Here is a 15,924-nt window from a genome sequence, read left to right as displayed (position 1 = left end):
AGGTCCTTCCTGGGAAGTTCCGGGACGTTCCTTTTTAAAAACAAACAAACAACACAGTTTTACAACGATATCATAAAAACTAGAAGGGCAATCATGAAACAATGGAAAGAGAGGCTAAGATATGGAAACACATGAGAAGCCCCAGTGGAATGGGAAGGCAGAAAGGGGGCAGGTAGAGCAGAAAACGGGAGCAAAGGACAGCAAACAAATCTGCAGTGTATATGAAAATGTTCTAATAAAACTCTCTACTCTGTATGCTAATTTTTAAGAACCACTAAAAATCAGTATCGTAAAATTGCATCTGACAGAAATAAATACATTCCTTTTCTCTTCTCAAAATAAAAACTGCACATAAAACCTTATCTTTCTGCAATTAATGAAATGAAATAATCGTAATTGCAGTTGCGGGTTGTAAAGAAAAGAGAAACTGAGGGTGGGCGCGTCTCTGTGACAAACTGCAGACCTAACTCAAGGCTGGCTTCTGGGAAGATGTGAGGGGGATTCAAGCAGAGACTCCTAGTAGCAGAGGCCACAGAGACTGAAGAGGACACCCACTGACTAGCCCAGTCTCCTAGCAGAGGGAGAGGAACACCAACCCACCCCAAAAAACTTCTAACCAGAAGTTACCCTGCCTGCAAGATGTACAGGAATAAAGATAGAACAGAGAGTGAGGGGATGCCCAAACGATGCCTGGCCCAACCAGTTATCTATGGGAGAGAGCCAACCCCTGGGTGATATGTGGGCACAGGAAAAGCTTGTTAAAGTAAAACATGTTCTGATTTTTTTCCGATATTATGTGATACATGGGCAGAAAAACATTATGCTATAATTATAGTTTGGAAAAAATAAAGTAAAATATGCTGTGAATTTGTTGTTTGAACACAGTATACATACTTTCTGTAGAAGCAGAAGTTTTTCACACACACACACACACACACACAAAATAAGAACGTTTGTGGCCTAACACAAAGTGAAAAGCTTTAATTATTGGATAACTATTAAAAAGGTTATCAAGATTTGTAGGGTGTCAGTAGTGAAGAGGAACAAAAAGGAAATAGATGTCTGAAACAAAGAACCAGATATAATAAACACAGGACAAGAGAACAGCAATCAAGTCTAAAGAAAAATAGAAGGTTCTCTTTCAGGCTCATATTGGTGGGTGCTTCCGCCTAACAGCACCTCTCCATTTGGTCTAGCAACAAGGGATAAGACATTTGGGGTATGCTCCAATTGCAGTATGTTAGCATCAAAGAGAGGAGAATCATTTGAATTCAGAGCAAAATGTTACCTGCAAACCAAACACAGATCACTTATCTTAAGCAAATGATTGCCCAAGCCTCCAAGAGCCCCACTCATTTTAAAACACATCCATAACTCATTAGCTGCCAGCAACATGAAGAAATATTTCTAATGTATACCATATATTGTTGTTCAAAACTTGTCTCTGCTGTTGCTTCATTTCTGTGCGGATTAAGAAACTAGCCTTTTGGCATGGAGACAGGGTGTCTGCATGTCAGAATCAACAGAATAAGTTGGCCTCATTGAGTTTTCTTCCAATATGGTCATAGAAGAGATATGAAATTATCAGAAACACTGTGAATCTTTGAATGTATGGACTCTGTGATAATTCTTTCTCTGTACAATGTTCCAAGGGAACCTTTGAATATATATATATCTAGGCCATTGATTGCTTAAACCTCTCCAAGTTCTGTTTTGGAATCAAAACAGAAATTCCTCTTATTTCCCTGCCCTGAATAACCCGGGCAAGCTACTCTTTGAAGTATCCACCCCTAAGTAGTCCCTGGATACCAGGTACATGTTGGGGGCTTCTCCGGACCTTGGTACACTAACCACAGATGAGTGGAGAGGTCTTTCTTGTTGCATCCTCTAAGGCCTGCCTTTTCTGTCTTGCAAGCCAACAACAGTCGATGTTGGATAGGCCATGTATGGAAACGGTACTTTGCTTTTCTACCTACGTCATACTAATTAGAACTCAGCCATACTTATCTGAAAGGGGTGTGAAAAATGTAAAATCACTGTGATGAGCTAGGAAATAAAGAGGGTTTCATAAATAGTCTTTACCACACAGACAATAGTAGTAAAATACTTCTAAATCCTTCATTAGAGAAAACAAACATTAATTCCTTATTTTAAATAAATGCAGGTTTTTAGGTAAACTTTACTTTAAAAATGTAACATGCTGGAGAGGTTGTGGAGAAAGGGGAACCCTTCTCCACTGCTGGTTGGAATGTAAACTTGTACAACCACTCTGGAAATCAATCTGGCGCTTTCTCAGACAACTAGGAATAGCGCTTCCTCAAGATCCAGCCATACCACTCCTAGGCATATATCCAAAAGAGGCGCAAGTACACAAAAAGGACATTTGCTCAACCATGTTTGTAGCAGCTTTATTTGTAATAGCCAGAAGCTGGAAACAACCCAGATGCCCCTCAACTGAAGAATGGATGCAGAAACTGTGGTACATCTATACAATGGAATATTACTCAGCAATGAAAAATAAGGAAATCATAAAATTTGCAGGTAAATGGTGGGACCTAGAAAGGATCATCCTGAGTGAGTTGTCCCAGAAGCAAAAAGACACACACGGTATATACTCACTCATATAGACATACAACATAGGACAAACCCACTAAAATCTGTACATCTAAAGAAACTAAGCAAGAGAGAGGACCCTAACTAAAATGCTCAATCCCCATCCTGAAGGGCAAAGAGGATGGACATCAGAAGAAGAAGAAAACAGGAAACAAACAAGGAACCTACCACAGAGGGCCTCTGAAAGCCTCTGCCCTGCAGACTATCAAAGCAGATGCTGAGCCTGATGGCTAACTGTTGGGCAGAGTGAATGGAATTTTATGTAAGAAGTGGGAAATAGTAAGAGCTGGAGAGGACAGGGTCTCCACAAGGAGAGCAACAGAACAAGAAAATTTGAACACAGGGAACTTCCCAGAGATTCATACTCCAACCAAGGACTATTCATGGAGATAACCTAGAACCCCTGCACAGATGTAGCCCATGGCAGTTCAGTGTCCAAGTGGGTTACCTAGTAATGGGAAGAGGGACTGCCTCTGACATAATCTGATTGGCCTGCTCGTTGATCACTTCCCCCTGAGGGGGGAGCAGCCTTACCAGGCCACAGTAGAGGACAATGCAGCCACTTTTGATGAGAACTGATAGACTAAGATCAGAAAGGAGAGGAGAACCTCCCCTATCAGTGGACTTGGGGAGGGGCATGCATGCAGAAAGGGGAGGGAGGTGGGATCGGGAGGGGAGGAAGGAGGGGCTTATGGGGGGATACAAAATGAATAAAGTGTAATTAATAAAAAAATTTTTAAAAAAAGTAAAAAAAATGTAACGTGAATATAAAATAAACATCAAATAACAAAATTAACCAGACCCAAAGTCTATACATCTCAATGAACTTTTATCTAGTTAAAATAAGCATTCTTAGACTGTGAAGCCTCAGAGAATCTAAGCAATAATATATTTATATGTGCAAACAAATACATAAATCTGGGTACAGTAGAAGCTGCATCAAGAGAAGAAGAAAGGCTAAAGTATAGGGGAGGTGGGAAGACAGGATGAGGTGAGGTACGTGAGCTGGGAAAGAGGACATAAAGCTTTCTGGTTTTCTAGTTCAAATGCTGCCAAAATTCTTCTTAGTAGATAACTGCATAAAATATATTTGATAGTGAAAGTGTAAAAGTTTCAGAAGAAGGTATTGTCTTCACAAGCAATATTTTTGCTGTATGTTTATTAACAAATAGAAATTTTGCTAAATTACCTGTCCTTGATACATTTGCTTTTTTGTATGGTGTTTGAGAATCAAACCCAGGTCACAGTTTCCTAGGTATTTTGCAGTGTTTTTCGAACAGTACTGTAGTTCAGTATGTTGAGACTAGAGAAGTTCTATGTAGCAAGAATGTTTCAGGACATGAAGCGAAACTAGTCTGAAGGTTGTCAAGGGGCATCTGTACATAGAGTGGAGATGAAGAAGAGATGGCAAGAAGAACAGTCAGAGTGGAGCGGGGTACATAAAAAGCAAATAAACTAAAAGAAACTCACAACATTAAAAATATAACAGGACAGGAGCATACCACAGAAGGCACCTGAAAGACTCTTCCCAGCGGTGTATCAAAGCAGATGCTGAGACCCATAACCAAGCCTTCAGCAGAGTGTGGGGAATCATATGAAGGAAGGAGGAATTAGTATATCCTAGAGGGAACAGGAAGCCCCACAAGGTCCAAATATATCTGAGCACAGGGGTTTTCTATGAGACTGTTTATCCAACCAAGGACCATGCATGGATATAACCTACAACCCCTGCTGAGACATAGCCCATGGCAGCTCAGTATCCAAGTGGGTTCCCTAGTAAGGAGGACAGGAGTTGTTTCTGACATGAACTCATGAGCTCCCCCTCCCCCCTGAGGGAGGAGCAGCCTTGCTAGACCACAGATGAGGACATTTCAACCATCCTGAAGCTACCTGATAAGCTAGGACCAGATGGAAGGAGAGGAGAACCTCCCCTCTCAGTGGACTCGGAAGGGGGCAGGGAGGAGATGAGGGAGGGAGGGGAGGATTGGGAGGGAAAGAGGGAGCGGGCTACAGCTGGGATACAAGTGAATATATAAAATTATTTTGAAAATAAAATATATATATATAAATATTTGGGAACGGATGCACAATATGACATAAACATAGTTTGATGTTGCTTCTTGGTTAGGATGCTGAGAAGGAGACTCTGGTTGGGTGTTTGCCTCTTGCCAAACAATTCAGTTTCGTGGTGAAGAATGATTCCCCAAGACAGCTTCAGGCATCACCCAGGGAATGTGGAAATCTACTGGAAGTTAAACTGCTTTTAGCTTTAATATAATTACAGCAATTAAAAAGCTGATTCAGTAGGTTAAAAATTACAGTGATACAGTGATGAATGGGAAAGATGCCACCCCTGGCTTTCATATCATGGCTTTAAACCCTGGGAATGCCCAGGAGTTGAAAAAAGCAGAGAACTCTTTTAAATAACACATATGTTCTTGATCATTTCTATGGGAGCACTTTCGAAATTATGGAATAAATACTACATCAGTGTTAGGACTGAGAAGTTCTCTAGCAATTACAGAATAAAATTTTGAGAATTCGGGGTGTAATAAAGGGTCCACCGAGAGGCTGAACACCTCCCTAAATCTCTCATTTCTCTCTCTCGGTTCTTTCTCTATACACATTGCTCCATGCCCTTCTTATCTTGGTCCATCATTCAAACTCTTGGTTCACTATTACCTGTTTGATGAAGCATTCCCTCCCTCTTCTGAACAATATGGCATCTTTCTCCAAATTCCCACAGTAATTTCAACATTTCTCTGATATTTCTGACTCTTCCCATCCACCTCTGACAGAGCATTAAACAACAAATACCTATTGAGGCTTCATTGAGTTTAAAATACAAATAAAAGAATAAAACCAAAACAGGACAGAGAAAATTGATGGTATAGCTTTGATACAGTATAAAAATTAAGTTTTATTCTATACTGTTTTATGAATTAAAATATGCTAATGGTCTAAGCTCCAGGTTGCTGAGCACCAATCCTTTAGGGTCCTATAGGGGTCTACTAAATGGGAGGCTTCTCTTGGATTTTTATCAACTGCAATTTCTCTATAATTCTGCAACTTCAAAACACTTCCAACAGCAGTGACTAATATACCAGGCATCTTAAAGCTCAGAAAAAATATCGCCAGGAAAGTGTTGAGCCCACAAAACTTTATCAAATATGACTATTTGCATGAGGAATCAGATGACATATTTGAAACAGAAGCAACTCTCTTATTTATTATTTTATATAAACATATAATTTTATACATAGAAATTATATATATAACTTATAGGTATTTTTTATTTTTGAAATAATTTAGATTTACAAAAGAGATACAAAGACAAGACAGAAAATTCATGTAGCCCTTTTGACCTTGGTTGTTCTAGTATCTTAAATCATGATACCTCTGTAATCACTATGAAATTAATATTTATAAATTATGACAAACTTAGAGTTTATTTGGATTTCATTTTTTTCCAATATTATTTTTGTCCCTATTATACAAGCCAGAATACTGTGCTGTGTTTTGTTTGCTTTTACTTAAAATAGTGTTTGTCAAAAGTTTTATTTTCTACTTGCTTATTTCTAACACATAGAGGGGGATCTGAGAGGAGCTGGGAGAAGGAACATGCTAATTAGAATATATTGCATAAATATATATTTTAAAATTAATGTATAAAATGATTGAATTTCTGTGTACTAGTATTAGGCAAGAAGAAAATAAAGGGTTTAACAACTCTCTTATTTCTGAATAACTAGTTAATTTGAGACATGAATAAAGTGTATCTAATTTTTTTATCTGTAAAGTACATGACACAATGCTATTGTCTAAATACATTCATCACTTAGTAGCCATGTTGGATTGTTTTCAGGACCAATCAAAGATACCAAACTTGACTGGTATTCAAGTCTCTTTACTGATAATATGTAAAATGCTGTTATTTCATGTAAACTATACATGTGCTCCAATTATCTACTATCACTTTAGGTTAAGTATTATACCTAATAAACAGGTATATGTAAACAGGTATATGTATAATACATATATTATATGTATATATAATATATATATGTATAATATAATGTAAACAGGTATATGTATAATACATATATTATATGTATATATATAATATGTATAATATAATGTAAACAGGTATAATGTAAACAGCCTTTTGTGGTGTATTGTTTACAGAACAGTGAGAAAGAACAATGTCTGTGCACCCTCAGGTCAGGTGCCCAGTTAAAAACTGTTTCATCTAAGGTTGGTTGGAATAGGGTGGACATAAGATCTGGGAAGATGTAGAGGCAACTACTTATCTCCAAAAATTCCCCAAACACTGAAGGGAATTTAAGTCTTCACCAGTGCAATTTAAAAGGCACGCAAGACCCTCCCGAGTACAGTAGAACTGTATCGTTCAACAGCTTTACACCAGCCCCTGCCACCATCCTCAGCAATAGCAACTTCGCATGCGCAGTACTTCAGAGGAGAACAGTAACAGCCTTGGCTCGGATATTCAGCTCTTTGCAGTGGAGGATTCTGATGCGGAAAGGACTAGTTTGAAAGTACCTGCCGCTCATCACGGTTGATGTGTAAAATGAATGGCACGATTAGCGTTTACGATGTTAGCAGTGGGCGTTTTACTTTCAGCGATTGGAACAAAGCACTCACCGAAGGCTTAAGCCACCGAGAGGAGTACATCTGTGTCCAGCACCCCCGTAAGTTTGGCCCCGCTCACGAAGGGCTGGCCACGGATTAAAGAATACTACCAGTTGTAAAGTAACGAAAAACTCAAATATGGATATTAAATGATATTAAATGTCATTCTCACATGTTGAGTGGTTCGTGGCATCGTAGATTCAGCGACTCAACAAGTTCATCAAAAATCGTTTCACACCCCTTCAGTCTCCCACCCTTTTCTGCATGTCCAGTTTCTGGCTGCCTCAGTCTGTGACACACGCCAGTTCTAACCATAGCCAAGTGACCCAACACAGCCAGGAAAGCTGTGGAGAAGGGATAAACATGTGTAAACTTCTACCTGCCACATGATTTTAAAAATAACTTTCATCAAAACATTTGAGATACTAAAGTTTTCTTTTACCACTACAGTATTTGATCCAAGGATAATATTGTTTTTCTGTAACAGGTTGAGTGGTGTTTTCTTTTCTTTAATATTTTAAAACTATTTAAGAACAGGAGCTCCAAAAGAAGACAAACAGATCCAGAGCCCAGAGGGGTTTGCTGAGACTGAAGCATCAACCAAGGACCTTGCATGAACTGGACCTAGGCCCCCTACAAAGATGTAGCAGATGAGCAGCTTAGGCCTCATGTGGGTCCTCCAGTAAGGGAAGGGGAGTTGCAATGGACACAGACTCACTTGCCAGCTTTGATCACTTTCCTCTGGCGGGGTTGCCTGTTCCAGGAGAACAGGACACGCTCAGTCCTGATGCGACTTGATGAGCTGGGACAGACAGGAAAGGGAGCTCCCCTTTCCTGACGAAGAGGCAAGGGGAAAATGGGAGGAAAGACGGGCAGGGCTGGGAAAAGAGGAGGGATGCGGCTACAGCCAGGTTGTAATTGAATACAAAATAAATAAATTTTAAAAAAGAGTTGGTATAAATTATCTGTTAAATACTTGGTTGATTCACCAGTGACATCTTCTGGGTTTGGCCTTTCTAGAAGTTTTAAATCAGTAGTTTAATGTTTTTATTTGTTATGGGTCTGCTCAGGTTTTCCTTATGGATCAGATTTCAGATCAAAATCTTCCTTGGAACATATTCATTTCATACATGCTCTGATGTGTTAGCTTATAGTTAGTTATGATTTCACCTCAGAATAGTCAGCAGCAATGTCTCCTGTTCCTTCCTGACTTTGAGCATTCTTGCTTTTGTTCCATCTAGCAAGATAAGTTTGTCTTTTTGCTCTGCTCTACTCTGCTTTGCTTTTTGCTCTGCTTTGCTTGTTGACACAGGGTTTCTCTGTGCAGCATTGGCTGTCCTGAAACTGTAAACCAGGCAACTCACAGAAACTCACCTGCCTCTGCCCTTTTGCCCCCGAGTGCTGGGATTAAAGGCATGAGCTATTTGAAGAACAAAATTCTCTATTGTTTGTTTAGGTTCATTGTAAATTTTGCTGCTTTCTGTGTTTCCGCTGCTTTAGCTGTAGTTTATTCTACTTTTCCCGTGTCATGAGGTAAAGCGACAGAGTATTAATTTGAGGTCTTTCTTTTCTGACATAGGCACCAGGGCTGTCCATTTCACACGTAGCACTGTTTTGTCATATCCAATAAGTATGGGTGTGTGCTCACTTTTACTGAGCTCAAAATATTTTCTAACTTTCTTTGATTTCTTTTCTGACCCATTCCAATTGTGGAATGTGCTGTTTCATTTCCACATAATTGTAAATTTCTCATTTTTTCTGTTATTTATTTTAACTTTCACTGTAGTTGGAGAAAATGTACACTGCATGATTCCAACTATTTTAAATTTATTGGAGCTTGTTTTATAGCTAGCTTGTACACACTCTTGAGAAAGTGTGTAGTTTTCTATTTGAGGGAGAAGAGTTCTATAGATGTCTGCTGTTTTATCTATTACTAAGAGCAGAATACTGGAGTAGAATTTGTTTTTCCTCCATTTCTGTCAGGTTTTGTTTTATGTGTTTGTGGATTTTATTAGCAGTACATGTGTTTGTCATTCTGCATTTTGTAGTGGATTGGAATTTTGCTGCTACAAAATGATTCTTTATAATAAAACAAAATGCCTTTTTGTTTCTAAGCACACTTTTGTCTGAAGCCAATGAGTGCAGAATCACAGCTTTCTCAGGGAGGCTGTTCTCACAATACAACCTTTTCTGCTCCCTCAGTTTATTTGCAACTGTGAATCTGTGTGTCCATAGCGGCTGGATCTCACTTTGCTTTTCTCTAGCTTGACACTGTCGCTCCATGGGATCGCTTCCTCCAATCACTTTTTATTGTGTGACAAGACTCGCTGGGTTTATGTTTCTTGGGGTTTTTTTTAATTATTGATTTATTATTCATTACAATTTATTCAAATTGTAATGAAATTTGTTCAAATTGTGGCCCCCTCCCTCGTCTCTTCCCAGCCCCTCCCTCCTACCCCCCATGCCCGTCCCCTAGTCCACTAATAGGGGAGGTCTTCCTCCCCTACTATTTGACCCTAGCCTATCAGTTCTCATCAGGACTGGTTGCATCCTCACCCTCTGTGGCCGGGCAAAGTGTCCTCCCTCCCCAGGGAGAAGTGATCAAAGAGCCAGCCACTGAGTCCTTGTCAGAGACAGCCCCTGCTCTCCTTACTAGGAAACCCACATAGAGACTGAGCTGCCATGGGCTACATCTGAGCATGGTGTCTAGGTCCTCTCCATGCATGGTCCTTGGTTGGAGTATCAGTCTCTACAGGAACCCCCCCAACCAGGCCCAGATTTTTTGGCCCTGTTGGTCTCCTTGGGGAGCTCCTGTCCCCTCCAGGTCTTTCTATCTCCCCCTTCTTTCCTAAGATTTCCTGCACTCTACCAAAAGATTGTTTGTCAGGGTTTTTTTTTAACTTTTTTTATTTTTTATTAATTATACTTTATTTATTTTGTATTCCCCCATAAGCCCCTCACTCCTCCCCTCCCGATCCCACCCTCCCTCCCCTTTCTGCATGCATGTCACTCCCCAAGTCCACTGATAGGGAGGTTCTCCTCTCCTTTCTGATCTTAGTCTATCAGTTCTCATCAAAAGTGGCTGCATTGTCCTCTTCTGTGGCCTGGTAAGGCTGCTCCCCCCTCAGGGGGAAGTGATCAAAGAGAAGGCCAATTAGATTATGTCAGAGGCCATCCCTCTTCCCATTACTATGTAACCCACTTGGACACTGAACTGCCATAGGCTACATCTGTGCAGGGGTTCTAGGTTATCTCCACGAATAGTCCTTGGTTGAAGTATGAGTCTCTGGGAAGCTCCTGTGTTCAAATTTTCTTGTTCTGTTGCTCTCCTTGTGGAGTTTCTGTCCTCTACAGCTCTTAGGTTTTTGCTCTGCTCTGCTCTGCTCTGCTCTGCTTTCTGGGTCTAACTTTAACACTTCCTTTGGATTAACTGAATGCTCTAGTAATACTTTTATTATTTCAATGATTCTCTTTATTCTTGAGTTTTCTTAGTGGTTTCTCTGTCACTTAACATAAACTTACTGGACTGGCAATGTAGCTCAGTGGTAAAGTACTTTCCTGCTTATGTGTAAGCTCCTGGGTTCAAGACACAGTACTCCAAAAATAAACATTTATGCATATACATGTGTATAGTACATGTCTATAAATAGAGATATACATGTTGTCAAAATGTACTTCATTTTATGCATACACAAACCTGGTGAGATGCAGAACTGTTCCTGTAATACACTGTTCCTTCTTCCTGTGCTCTTATTATTCTAATATTACATCAGTCTATTTTACAAATTTTAAAATATCATAATTGGTACATTAAATAACTATGTTCTTTTGAAGATGCTAGAGGAAAGTCTAGAAGCTAAGTAATGCATATGTATCATTACTATATGCATAATATATGCATGTATGTGTATGTCCATGGACCAATGGACCAATCCAAAAAGCGACAGAGAAATGTTGATTTTATTGATATCTATTTACCATTTCTTCTTATAGTCATCGGTTTTTGTGGTCTCTCACTGCCCCGTGCATAATTTCCTTACTGTAACATAGGGTAACTCATATCTAAGTTGTCTATGCCATTATCATTTAGTGTGTCTCTGTCAACAAGTCAATAATAAACCTGCACATATTATATTGTATGATGTCTATAAAATAATTCACTATAAAAAGAGGGTTATGTACATATTACATTTTCATGATTGTATAATAAAGTCTTCCTTTGTTCTTGGGAGTGGAGGTAACTGTATTTGAATTGCTGTTTGAGACTTTTAGACTGAAGAATTTTCTGGATTATTTTCCTAAGAGCTTTCTGCCATTCATTGAAACCACAGGTTTAAAAATGGCAGGGTTTTCTGTAACCTGGCTTGCTTCCAGATAACTGAGACAAAGACTATTTGATTTATTCACCAAGCTTCAATGCACAATAGCTGAGCAGTTATTAATCTATTCTAATTCTCTAAAATAATCTGGCTACTTCCCTGCCAAAATCCCTGAGATACTTGTATTTAGTGTTGACCTCGCTCTCTCTGCTCCACACATCTTGTGATGGCTCCTGGACCCTCACCTCATGGCTAAAATTTCTATTGTCTGTTTCTCTCTCTCTCTTCCCCTTACTATAATCAGAAGTCCAACCATATTCTCCCTCTTCTCAGTCACTGGATGATCAGATTTTATCGACAAATCAAAAAAAAAAATGAGGAGCAACGTTTACACAAATTGAAGCAGAAGAGTCTTCGAATAAGCATTACAAGGCCGTGTCCAGATTGGAACCAAATATAGGGAGGAGACAGAGAAATCAGCATTTGAGTAATCCAGGGATAATCTTTAAACTACACAGTGCGAAAGAACATCATGCCAACAATTCATGAATTCTCCCAGTTATTACTTCTCTTGCAATACCCTTATTTTATATTCATTTTATTCATAAATTCTTCCAGTTATTAATTCTCTTGTAATATCACTATTTTATGTTCGCTTTTCAATCATTTTTCCAATCCACAATTCCCCATCTTACTAGATTTGGAATATGTTGCCTTGACCTATGTCGCCATCATGCCTGCTGAAGGAAGGCTATCCACCTCCCTGTGGTGACTAGGATGTGATAAGTTACTTTTTCTTACTCTTCATTTTTATCACCCAAATTTTTACTATCACTTTTGTGTTAATGGATCAGTTTGCTTTACTTCTTATTTAGATAGAAATGAGCATCTAAATACATAATCAATGTACATCAAAATTGGGGGATTCTCTGTCAATATTCTTTTTTTATTTTCATTAAAAACATGTACACATTAAACACACACACAGGGAGAGAGATGGGGGACAGCCAGGAGACAGTATATACAATGAAGGTAGCAAAGTTGCTGACTACTTTCCAAGTGTGTGGATTGCTTACAGTAGGTGCTCAGCATTAAATGTAATTGTAGAAGTCCATTCCTAACTCACTTATCACAAAGCAAGAAGAAAGCACATAAAATTTCAACAGTATGGGGATGCATGCTGAGCTCCAGAAGCCAATTACTTTTCTATCACAGGTTATACAAAGAGGGATTCAACCCCCTAGTTTTAAAAAAAAAATTATAAGTATTTTTCATATAATATATAAAACAAGAAAAAATATCTCAGGCACAGATATTTGTTTCATTTTAAATTTGGGGGGGGTCTTTTTTTAATTTTTATTATTAGTTATATTTTATTAACTCTGTATCCCAGCTGTATCCTGCTCCCTCATTCCCTCCCAATCCCACCCTCCCTCCCTCATCTCCTCAATGCCCCTTTCCAAGTCCCCTGATAGGGGAGGTCCTCCTCCTCTTTCATCTGACCTTGTTTTATCAGGCATCTTCAGGACTGGCTGCAAAGTCAGTAGTCTTATAACATTTTACTATTATTTTTCTTCTTCCTTTTTTTTCCTTCTCTCAGACTAAGTAAATGTTTCTGTTTTAAGTGGTATCTCACATTTTTTTTTCCTACAGGTCCTGATCATTTCCCTTTATTTTGCTTTTTCTCTGGATTTAAGGCTTTGGTTTTTTAAATCTTATTATTTCCTGACTTTTTTACTTTGAGTTTAAATACTCCACTTGATTCTTCATGCCAACTTTCTACCTATCTCAGTTATCATACTCCTTACTGAAAGTCTCCCACCGTTACCAGCCGCAGCATTGAATTCATGGCCCTTCTGCCTCAGTCTCCCAGCTGCTGAGTTGCAGGGATAAGTCAGCATGCCCCACTGTTCCACCGTCTTACTCCCCATTTCTCTCATGAGTCTTTTTGGTCAAACACTGCTATCATGTGTTTTTTATTTCTTCCAGCAGGTCTTCTTTTGACATATTTGTAATATGTATATATGTTCATAATTTTATAGTGACATTTGCCTTTGCTTTCTGGGTTGTTGTTTGGTTGTTGTTGTTTTAAGTTGGTTTTAAACTATTGTCTAAAGTCACTTGCTTTCATCCTAAAGAGCTTTGTTTTTCTCCTAGGATGCATTAAGTCTTTGCTAAGTTCAACATCCGGGTCATTCCCATGGACTTGTTTTTTGTTTTGTTTTGTTTTGTTTTGTTTTGTTTTTTGTCAACTCTTTTTTACTGTTTGCATAGATTATGTTTTCCTAAATGTCTTTATGTAGCTCAAGTTCTTTTTACTAATTGAACATTTAAAATAATAATAACAAATTGTCGCTCCTCTGCATGAAAAGTATACCCTGACCCAGAGTTTGGCATGTTTATCTGTGTGTGTCGGTGTGTGCATCTTTATGTGTATATGTCTGTTTTTGTGTGTATGTCTGTGTGTGTGTGTCTGTCCGTGTGTGCCTGTGTGTCTTGTGTGTCTGTGTGTTTGCTTGCTTTATTGGCTTCCCTGAGCTACTTCCATAAGACTTCTGGCCACAGAACACAAAGCTCTACCACTCTTCATGTCTACCTTTACAGCTGCATTGGGATGACAATAGTTACAGAAGGGCTCTCCTGTTTGTCACCTTTCCCAGCCACTCTGAGGAGCTACTGGCCTCAGTATGCATCACTCTCAGTTGCTAGTCTCCGTACTTACCAGGCAGGGATTTTATTGAGATATCCCCACAAGGTGCAAGCTGCCCGGTAACCTGACTCAATAGAAATCATGACTTTGGGGGTATATTTTTGAAGCCAGCCTTTGAGGTTTGCCCCAAGAGGGCTCTTCTTAGCTGTGCATGTCCCTAGTTCTCTGTGTAAAAATGGCTCCTGCCTGCAGTTTAACCTGCAATTTTGTGGAGCCGCTGTCGCCTTCTACCCTGTCTATCACTGAAGCTTCCATTTTTTAAAAGGAGTATATCATCATCCTGAATTCCCCTGCTCTCTATTCCAAATAAACTCAAGCATTTGAAGTATTAATGCTTTGAAATTTTATTTTTTCATGGTCAAACTCTCCACCTCAGTGAAGTCAATAAGCCATTGTCTCACAGTCAGCCGTGGGACAGCCGCCGTGTCTCTGGGTTTATGAACAGGACTCTGGGGGTGCAATAACCTTTGGAGACATTGGTTTCCCTCTTTTAACTGGAAGTTGTATCTGTCTAGAGAGGGAGGGTGAGGAGAATTGGGGGTGCAGCACTCCCTACCAAGGCCAGTGCAGTCTCTATCCTGGGAATGGCAGTGAAGAGGGAAAACTCCCACTCTCTTAGCCACATTTTCATGGAGTTTAACCTTTATGAAGCAGCCTGGGAGCCTGATAAGAAGGCTGACAGATTGGCATATCCTCCGGCCAGATTGGAACTGGAGAAGGGAAGGAGAAGCCCATCTTTACAGACACACCCACTCAGAGAAAGTGTTTCCCATGCTTAGAGGCAAAATGAAAATGTTGAAGGAGGCAGTAAGTTATGGCTTACTATTAGAGACTTTCACTGGCCTTTGAGGATAGTCCATAAATTATCTTGAATAAGTATTACATCATTTTAATGTCCTTACAATTCTCAAACACTTTGTAAATTTGTACTTTGTTTATTTTTACCTATTATGTTAGATATTCAAAGAACCTATTGGGTTCCTATGATACTATTAGAAAAACGGACACACACACAGCAGCTTCTATGCTGAATGCAGAATAATATTAGACAGTTTGTAGCATGCCATTCACAGTGCTTTGCTTCTCTGTTGACTTCTTGCTGCAGTACACACAGAGGGCACCCCTGTGTCGGCACTGAAGAAAAGGCTCAGTGTGTAAAACTCTGCCTGCATTCCACTCTGAGGAGGACAGCTTCACCCTCTGGAGTCCACTGTCATTTCACCATCCCAGAGTGGACTACAGAGCTAAGAGTCCTGCCCAGCAGAGTGAATAAGGCCTGGGCTTTCCTTTGCTCCTCATTGTCAAATCCGTTCTCCTGCTTAACCCCTGATGTTGCAGCAGCAGTAAGGGTGCCACGGCCCATGGCTGCCTCACCTAGAGAGCAACCTGCTTTGGTAACAGTAGGAGAACCTATAGCATTCATCTATTTCAGATCCTTCTCCCACCCCCCCCCCTGTGTTTGTGTATGTATGTGCTTCTGTGTGTGTTTTGAGTGGATGTGTGTTTGTGAGTGAGTGTGTGTGTTTTTGTATGTATGTATGTGTGTCTATCAGTATGTATATGTGCATCTATGTATGTGTCTGTGTGTATGTGTGTGTTTGTGTGTGTGCATTTTGTGTATGTATGTTTGTG

The 15,924-nt window shown here is 39.6% G+C and overlaps 1 protein-coding gene across 1 annotated transcript in view; it reads left to right on the top strand.

The window, feature by feature from the left end:
• The window catches only part of Sptlc3 (serine palmitoyltransferase long chain base subunit 3), a 100,503-nt gene that overhangs the window by 10,434 nt on the left and 74,145 nt on the right, over window positions 1-15,924 (top strand). The window lies entirely within an intron of this gene.

Source organism: Psammomys obesus, unplaced genomic scaffold, assembly GCF_907164565.1.
Source record: "Psammomys obesus unplaced genomic scaffold, mPsaObe1.curated_primary_1811, whole genome shotgun sequence".
Taxonomy (NCBI): Eukaryota; Metazoa; Chordata; class Mammalia; order Rodentia; family Muridae; genus Psammomys; species Psammomys obesus.
This window is presented reverse-complemented; position numbering and strand designations above follow the sequence as displayed.